The sequence below is a fragment of the Oncorhynchus tshawytscha genome, linkage group LG09 (genome assembly GCF_018296145.1).
Source record: "Oncorhynchus tshawytscha isolate Ot180627B linkage group LG09, Otsh_v2.0, whole genome shotgun sequence".
Lineage (NCBI taxonomy): Eukaryota > Metazoa > Chordata > Actinopteri > Salmoniformes > Salmonidae > Oncorhynchus > Oncorhynchus tshawytscha.
This window is the reverse complement of record NC_056437.1, coordinates 84,156,650-84,166,278: the sequence shown is the minus strand read 5'-3', so window position 1 is coordinate 84,166,278 and position 9,629 is coordinate 84,156,650.

Sequence of the window (9,629 nt, the reverse complement as noted above, 5' to 3'; positions counted from 1 at the left end):
GTCACTGTTTGGTGGAAAAGAGCGGAAATGGGCGCCTCCAGAGGTTGGGGATTGTTACTGGTAATTTGTGACCCCGTTAGATTTCGGGTGATCCCTGCAGTTCTATGGTTCAGTGGAAAAAGAGTGTTCTGATGTTGAACTCTATGATGGCAGGTTGCCAGTTAACCTCTCAACACTCTAATAATATTACACACACACAGACACACACTACATACGCCCACAAACACATAACATGCACATACATGCATACTGACAACACACACACACACATACACTTTCACACTCACCACATATGCTGCTGCTACTGTCTATTATCTATCGTGTTGCCTAGTCACTTTACGCCTACCTGTATGTACATTACATAGCTACCTCAATAACATTTGTACCCCTGCACCTCGACTCTGTACTGGTACTCCCTATATAAAGCCATGTTATGTTCTACTCCTTATATATAGCCATGTTATTTTCTACTCCCTGTATATGGCCATGTTATTTTCTACTCCCTGTATAAAGCCATGTTATTTTCTACTCTGTTATACTCCCTGTATAGCCTGTTATTTTCTACTCCTTATATAGCCACTCCCTGTATAAAGCCATTTCTATGTATAAAGCCATACTCCCTGTATAAAGCCATGTTATGTTCTACTCCCTGTATAAAGCCATGTTATCTACTCCCTGTATAGCCATGTTATTTTCTACTCCCTGTATATAGCCATGTTATTTTCTACTCCCTGTATATGGCCATGTTTTGTATAAAGCCATGTTATTTTCTACTCCCTGTATAAAGCCATGTTATTTTCTACTCCCTGTATAAAGCCATGTTATTTTCTACTCCCTGTATAAAGCCATGTTATTTTCTACTCCCTGTATAAAGCCATGTTATTTTCTACTGGCCATGTTATTTTCTACCCCTGTATATAGCCTGTATAAAGCCCATGTTATTTTCTACTCCCTGTATAAAGCCATGTTATTTTCTACTCCCTGTATATAGCCATGTTATTTCTACTCCCTGTGTAAAGCCATGTTATTTTCTACTCCCTGTATAAAGCCATGTTATTTTCTACTCCCTGTATAAAGCCATGTTATTTTCTACTCCCTGTATAAAGCCATGTTTTTTGACTCATTATTTGTATTCGTTTTTCACTGTGTATTTATTCCTTGTGTCCCTATTTCAATTTTTTTTATCAAATGTTGTATCTTGTCTTTAACTCTGCATTGTTATAAAAGGACCTGTAAGTAAACATGTTCCTGTTATTCTACACCTGTTGTCTACAAAGCATGTGACAAATAAAATGTGATTTGATTTGACATTGTCGCTGTCAGGCATTTTGAAAACACTGCCACCATGCTGGCCCTGATGAATTCCCCTTGCCATGCAAACTCTCCATTTGAGAAGGCCTAATTACATAAACCCATCAATCTTCCTCTGCTCATTTCCGAAGCCCTGAAAGAGTAACACAGTGTCCAGAAAACACAACAACAGATTAACATCAGCTCAGAGAAATGAGGCCTGGCTATCTCAGAGGAAATGGCTGTACAGAGCAGAGATGTAGGAGGAAGGGCAGTGTACACTAGGTCTGAGTGGTGTTGTTGTTTAGGAGGCAATGAGCGAGGGATTGCGGGAGGTAGAGATTAGGACACTGGGCTGCAGCCCAGGGGGATGTCATGTCGGGTGTGGAGCACTCTGGGAGATTGCCACAGTAACCTTCAAAGAAGGGGCCCCAGCTGTTTGACGGCCTGGCTCTCTAATAAACCTAGTCAATGTCAGTCAGTCACACTGAATAACAGCAGCCAGCGTCTGTCTGGCATGCAAATCAGTCCAAATGAAATGGAATGGATGAGAGGATACGGGATGCATCTCTATATCTAGGTTACATTTTCTGGTCCAAGTCTCATATCCTATGAGAATGCCTATGATTTTGTCTGTGAAGACAGCATTTGAGATCGCATGTGTGGATGAGTGTGAGCTAGGGTGAGCTAGTATGAGATCGTGTGAGCTAGTGTGAGATCGTGTGAGATCGTGTGAGCTAGTGTGAGATTGTGTGAGCAGGTGTGTGCTAGTGTGCCATTATGTGTTTGTGCGTGAGACTTATAGCAGAAGGCTGGTGCTGGTGCCGAGGTTGTGCCACTGCTGCAGGTGTTCCCCTTGTTCTCTCTCTCTCTCTCTCTCTCTCTTTCTCTCTCTCTCTCTCCCTCTCTCTCTCTCCATTCAATTCAATTCGAAAGGCTTTGTTGGCATGGGAACGTGTTTACATTGCAAAAGCAAGTCTGTCTGTCTGTCTGTCTGTCTGTCTGTCTGCCTGTCTGCCTGTCTGCCTGTCTGCCTGTCTGCCTGCCTGTGTGCTCTGCTTTCTACAGCAGAACCCTGGGACCTCATTATTCCAGCTCCAGGGGAATTGATCAAACAATGCATTTAAACAGGGAGCCATAATAATCAGCCAACAGCCATCTAATTAACGATGCTCAGGAAAACATGTATATTTCAGCAGCCGTCTGCCACAACACTGGAACATTTTCCACCAGAATTTTGAACCCAAGGCACATTTGTATGTTTTACAGCTCAATAAGTTAGTTGTTTGTGTTGCACAGAGGGACACAGAGAGGGTTTTTGTAAACTGTGATGATGAGGACCCGAGGAGAAAATGAGTCCTTTATACTAATCGATGGAGAGAACATTCAGACTGTCAACACAATCTGTTACTATTGTGTCACATAATTTATTTCCATTTATATCCATTCATCACATGTTTAGGTCATGAGTGCTCTCTGATGTTCAGACCAGTGTGCCACAATGGAAAGTAATTCCCCCTTCACCCCCCACCCACCCAACACACACACACACACACTCTCGTTCTCTCTCTCTCTATGTTATGCCAAATAATAATTCAAGCCCATGCCTCCAAATAAATCAATGTATGTTTTCTGCTGCTGACGTGTGCATGTCTAATGGGCCTGTTAACAACTGTCCCGCCATGCCAGACTGCCAGTTGGAGAAATCATCCCGTCTTTCACTTGAGGCAAACCCTGTTACCAGCAGAATACCAATCCACTGCTGTGACGCAGGTCTTGCGTCTGGACCCGCCTCAGATGAGGATGAATCAGACCAAACCAAAATGTTCTGGAGGCAATCCGGTTAGAAGTGCAGTGAGGGATCCTAACGTAGTGGGAAGCCTGTCCTCTGTGTCCGTTTAGAAATGGATACTCATAGAAATATAACAAATGAACGCCGTTGCCTCGGGCACATGCTCTCCAGTACTCTGGTCACATACACAGCCTGATTTAGTGCATTTGGGGGAAAAAATGTGAGTGGATGCAATTGCCTACCTGTCACAATAGTTTGAAATATGTGTGCATTGCTATCTACAAATGAACAGCACACCAATTCTCCACCCTCACATGCCAGCAATTTGCAATTTACTAATAACGGTAAATGCTGATTGTGAGAACGTGATTCAATGCAAAAAACAGAAATTCTGAACTAGCCTATTCAGCAATGAAGGGGCCTACTCTCAGACTCTATGTCACACCCTGACCATAGATTGCTTTGTATGTTTCTATGTTTTGTTTGGTCAGGGTGTGATCTGAGTGGGCATTCTATGTTGTGTGTCTAGTTTGTCTGTTTCTGTGTTTGGGCTGATATGGTTCTCAATCAGAGGCAGGTGTTAGTCATTGTCTCTGATTGGGAACCATATTTACAGTGCCTTGCGAAAGTATTCGGCCCCCTTGAACTTTGCGACCTTTTGCCACATTTCAGGCTTGAAACATAAAGATATAAAACTGTATTTTTTTGTGAAGAATCAACAACAAGTGGGACACAATCATGAAGTGGAACGACATTTATTGGATATTTCAAACTTTTTTAACAAATCAAAAACTGAAAAATTGGGCGTGCAAAATTATTCAGCCCCTTTACTTTCAGCGCAGCAAACTCTCTCCAGAAGTTCAGTGAGGATCTCTGAATGATCCAATGTTGACCTAAATGACTAATGATGATAAATACAATCCACCTGTGTGTAATCAAGTCTCTGTATAAATGCACCTGCACTGTGATAGTCTCAGAGGTCCGTTAAAAGCGCAGAGAGCATCATGAAGAACAAGGAACACACCAGGCAGGTCCGTGATACTGTTGTGAAGAAGTTTAAAGCCGGATTTGGATACAAAAAGATTTCCCAAGCTTTAAACATCCCAAGGAGCACTGTGCAAGCGATAATATTGAAATGGAAGGAGTATCAGACCACTGCAAATCTACCAAGACCTGGCCGTCCCTCTAAACTGTCAGCTCATACAAGGAGAAGACTGATCAGAGATGCAGCCAAGAGGCCCATGATCACTCTGGATGAACTGCAGAGATCTACAGCTGAGGTGGGAGACTCTGTCCATAGGACAACAATCAGTCGTATATTGCACGAATCTGGCCTTTATGGAAGAGTGGCAAGAAGAAAGACATTTCTTAAAGATATCCATAAAAAGTGTTGTTTAAAGTTTGCCACAAACCACCTGGGAGACACACCAAACATGTGGAAGAAGGTGCTCTGGTCAGATGAAACCAAAATTGAACTTTTTGGCAACAATGCAAAATGTTATGTTTGGCGTAAAAGCAACACAGCTCATCACCCTGAACACACCTTCCCCACTGTCAAACATGGTGGTGGCAGCATCATGGTTTGGGCCTGATTTTCTTCAGCAGGGACAGGGAAGATGGTTAAAATTGATGGGAAGATGGATGGAGCCAAATACAGGACCATTCTGGAAGAAAACCTGATGGAGTCTGCAAAAGACCTGAGTGTAACGGTTTTCATATAGTGAAGGAGAGTCGGACCAAACTGCAGCGTGTCGATTGCGATCCATGTTTATTAAACTGAAGTAACACGAATCTAAATAGAAACACTACAAAACAATAAACGTAACGAAAACCGAAACAGCCTAATACTGGTGCACATACACACAGAACAAGGACATCAAGACACTAAGGACAATCACCCACGACAAACTCAAAGAATATGGCTGCCTAAATATGGTTCCCAATCAGAGACAACGATAAGCACCTGCCTCTGATTGAGAACCACTCCAGACAGCCATAGACCTTGCTAGATAACCCACTAAGCTACAATCCCAATACCACCACCAAAACCCCAAGACAAACACACCACAATTACAAAAACCCCATGCCACACCCTGGCCTGACCAAATACATAAAGATAAACACAAAATACTTTGACCAGGGCGTGACAGAACCCCCCCCTCCTAAGGTGCGGACTCCCGAACGCACAACCTAAACCTGTAGGGGAGGGTCTGGGTGGGCATCTGTCCGCGGTGGCGGCTCTGGTGCTGGACGTGGACCCCACTCCATAATTGTCTTAGTCCACCTCCTTAGTGTCCCTTGAGTGGCGATCCTCGCCGCTAACCTTGGCCTAGGAAACCTAACAACGGGCCCCACTGGACTGAGGTAGCTCGGGACCGGGAGCTCGGGACCGAGAGGAAGCTCTGGACCGAGGGGAAGCTCAGGAGTGAGAGGAAGCTCAGGAGTGAGAGGAAGCTCAGGAGTGAGAGGAAGCTCAGGCAGGTTGATGGATCTACCAGATCCTGGCTGGCTGGTGGTTCCGGCAGATCCTGGCTGACTGGCACTTCTGGCGGATCCTGGCTGACTGGTGGATCCTGGCAGACTGGCGGATCCTGGCTGACTGGTGGATCCTGGCAGACTGGCGGATCCTGGCAGACTGGCGGATCCTGGCAGACTGGCGGATCCTGGCTGAATGGCGGATCTAACTGATCCTGGCAGACTGGTGGATCCTGGCAGACTGGCGGATCCTGGCAGACTGGCGGATCCCGGCAGACTGGCGGATCCTGGCTGAATGGCGGATCCTGGCAGACTGGCGGATCCTGGCTGACTGGCGGATCTGGAAGAGTCTGATTGACTGGCAGATCTGGAAGAGTCTGGTTGACTGGCAGATCTGGAAGAGTCTGGTTGACTGGCAGATCTGGAAGAGTCTGGTTGACTGGCAGATCTGGAAGAGTCTGGTTGACTGGCAGATCTGGAAGAGTCTGGCTGACTGGCAGATCTGGAAGAGTCTGGCTGACTGGCAGATCTGGAAGAGTCTGGCTGACTGGCAGCCTGGAAGAGTCTGGCTGACTGGCAGATCTGGCGGCGCTGGGCAGCCTGGCGGCGCTGGGCAGACTGGCGGCGCTGGGCAGCCTGGCGACGCTAGGCAGACTGGCGACGCTGGGCAGACTGGCGACGCTGGGCAGACTGGCGACGCTGGGCAGACTGGCGACGCTGGGCAGACTGGCGATGCTGGGCAGACTGGCGGCGCTGGGCAGACTGGCGGCGCTGGGCAGACTGGCGACGCTAGGCAGACTGGCGGTGCTGGGCAGACTGGCGGCGCTGGGCAGACTGGTGGCGCTGGGCAGACTGACGACGCTGGGCAGACTGGCGACGCTGGGCAGACTGGCGGTGCTGGGCAGACTGGCGGCGCTGGGCAGACTGACGGCGCTGGGCAGACTGACGGCGCTGGGCAGACTGACGGCGCTGGGCAGACTGGCGACGCTGGGCAGACTGGGGGCACTGGCGGCGCTGGGCAGACTGGCGGCACTAGCTGCTCCATATAGGCTGACAGCTCTGGCGGCTTCTTACAGACTGACCGCTCTGGCGGCTCCGTGCTGACTGGCAGCTCCTTGCAGACTGGCAGCTCCTTACAGACTGACAGCTCCTTGCAGACTGACAGCTCCTTGCAGACTGACAGCTCCGTGCAGACTGACAGCTCCGTGCAGACTGACAGCTCCTTGCAGACTGACAGCTCCTTGCAGACTGACAGCTCCTTGCAGACTGACAGCTCCATGCAGACTGGCTGCTCTATGCAGACTGACAGCTCTGGCTGCTTCATGCAGACTGACAGCTCTGGCTGCTTCATGCAGACTGGCAGCTCTGGCTGCGCTGAACAGGCGGGAGACTCCTGCAGCGCTGTGTCGGAGGAAAGCTCTGGCTGCGCTGAACAGGCGGGAGACTCCGGCAGCGCTGGAGATGAGGAAAGCTCTAACAGCGCTAGATAGGCGGGAGACTCCGGCAGCGCAGGAGAGGAGAAAGGCTCCGACAGCGCTGGAGAGGCGAGGCGCACTGTAGGCCTGATGCGTGGTGCTGGTACTGGTGGTACTGGACCGAGGACACGCACAGGAAGCCTGGTGCGGGGAGCTGCTACCGGAGGGCTGGGGTGTGGAGGTGGTACTGGATAGACCGGACCGTGCAGGCGCACTGGAGCTCTTGAGCACCGAGCCTGCCCAACCTTACCTGGCTCGATGCCCACTCTAGCCCGGCCGATAGGAGGAGCTGGAATATACCGAACTGGGCTGTGCACCCGCACTGGAGACACCGTGCGCTCCACAGCATAACACGGTGCCTGCCCGGTCTCTCCAGCCCCCCGGTAAGCACAGGGAGTTTGCGCAGGTCTCCTACCTGGCATAGCCATACTCCCTGTGAGCCCCCCCCCAAGAAATTTTTGGGGCTGACTCTCGGGCTTCCGTCCGCGCCGCCGTGCTTGCTTCGCCAACCTCATTCTCTGATAACCTTCCGCGCACTGCTCCATCGAATCCCAGGCGGGCTCCGGCACTCTCCCTGGGTCGACCGCCCACCTGTCTATCTCCTCCCAAGAAGTATAGTCCATACTGTACTCCTCTTTGGGCTGCTCCTGTTGCCTCCTCTCCTGCTGCACCTGTTGCCTCTCCTGCTGCTCCTGCCTGTTGACACGCTGCTTGGTCCGTTGGTGGTGGGTGATTCTGTAACGGTTTTCATATAGTGAAGGAGAGTCGGACCAAACTGCAGCGTGTCGATTGCGATCCATGTTTATTAAACTGAAGTAACACGAATCTAAATACAAACACTACAAAACAATAAACGTAACGAAAACCGAAACAGCCTAATACTGGTGCACATACACACAGAACAAGGACATCAAGACACTAAGGACAATCACCCACGACAAACTCAAAGAATATGGCTGCCTAAATATGGTTCCCAATCAGAGACAACGATAAGCACCTGCCTCTGATTGAGAACCACTCCAGACAGCCATAGACCTTGCTAGATAACCCACTAAGCTACAATCCCAATACCACCACCAAAACCCCAAGACAAACACACCACAATTACAAAAACCCCATGCCACACCCTGGCCTGACCAAATACATAAAGATAAACACAAAATACTTTGACCAGGGCGTGACACTGAGACTGGGACGGAGATTTGTCTTCCAACAAGACAATGATCCAAAACATAAAGCAAAATCTACAATGGAATGGTTCAAAAATAAACATATCCAGGTGTTAGAATGGCCAAGTCAAAGTCCAGACCTGAATCCAATCGAGAATCTGTGGAAAGAACTGAAAACTGCTGTTCACAAATGCTCTCCATCCAACCTCACTGAGCTCGAGCTGTTTTGCAAGGAGGAATAGGAAAAAATTTCAGTCTCTCGATGTGCAAAACTGATAGAGACATACCCCAAGCGACTTACAGCTGTAATCGCAGCAAAAGGTGGCGCTACAAAGTATTAACTTAAAGGGGCTGAATAATTTTGCACGCCCAATTTTTCAGTTTTTGATTTGTTAAAAAAGTTTGAAATATCCAATAAATGTTGTTCCACTTCATGATTGTGTCCCACTTGTTGTTGATTCTTCACAAAAAAAAATACAGTTTTATATCTTTATGTTTGAAGCCTGAAATGTGGCAAAAGGTCGCAAAGTTCAAGGGGGCCGAATACTTTCGCAAGGCACTGTAGGTAGCCTGTTTGGTGTTGGGTTTTGTGGGTGATTGTCTCCTGTGTCAGTGTTTGTTCCACACGGGACTGTTTCGGGTTTACACAGTTGTTGTTTTTTTTGTGTTTTTTTTTGTAGTTTATTCATGTATAGTTTTCTTATTAAAAACAAACATGAATTTAAACCACGCTGCATTTTGGTCCTCCTCTCCTTCGACGGAAGAATCCCGTTACACTCTAGTCTCTGGCTCACTCCACATAGTCACAGCTTTACACTGGTTCAATGTCATGAAGAACCACTGAGGATGGAAAGCGCTGCCAGGGTAGATCACGGTCAGCAGTACACTGTAATCTTTATGTGGGAATACTTTACTGCCTTGCCATGGTAGAATTCTGCTGTGACCATGAATCAAACTCTCTGAGACATCTTCTCTGAGACCACCACTAAAGGCTACTCCCACTCCACACTCATGATCACTTGTCTTGCACGGTTGCCTCTGACATGGACCTGCTATGGGTCAACCTTGCTTGACCTGCCTGTCTGTGAATTTCAATTACATTTATTATGTAAATAATATCCTTGACTCACTTATTCATTCCTTGAGTAAGTTTGACAATCTAAATGCATGCCTTGTTCTGATTCAGAAGTTGACAATGACAATTCAAACGCCATGCTTTGGCTACTCTTTGTGGCGGCAGGGTAGCCTTGTGGTTAGAGCGTTGGACTAGTAACCGGAAGGTTGCAAGTTCAACCCCCTGAGCTGACAAGGTACAAATCTGTCATTCTGCCCCTGAACAGGCAGTTAACCCACTGTTCCTAGGCCGTCATTGAAAATAAGAATTTGTTCTTAACTGACTTGCCTGGTTAAATAAAGGTAAAATTAAAT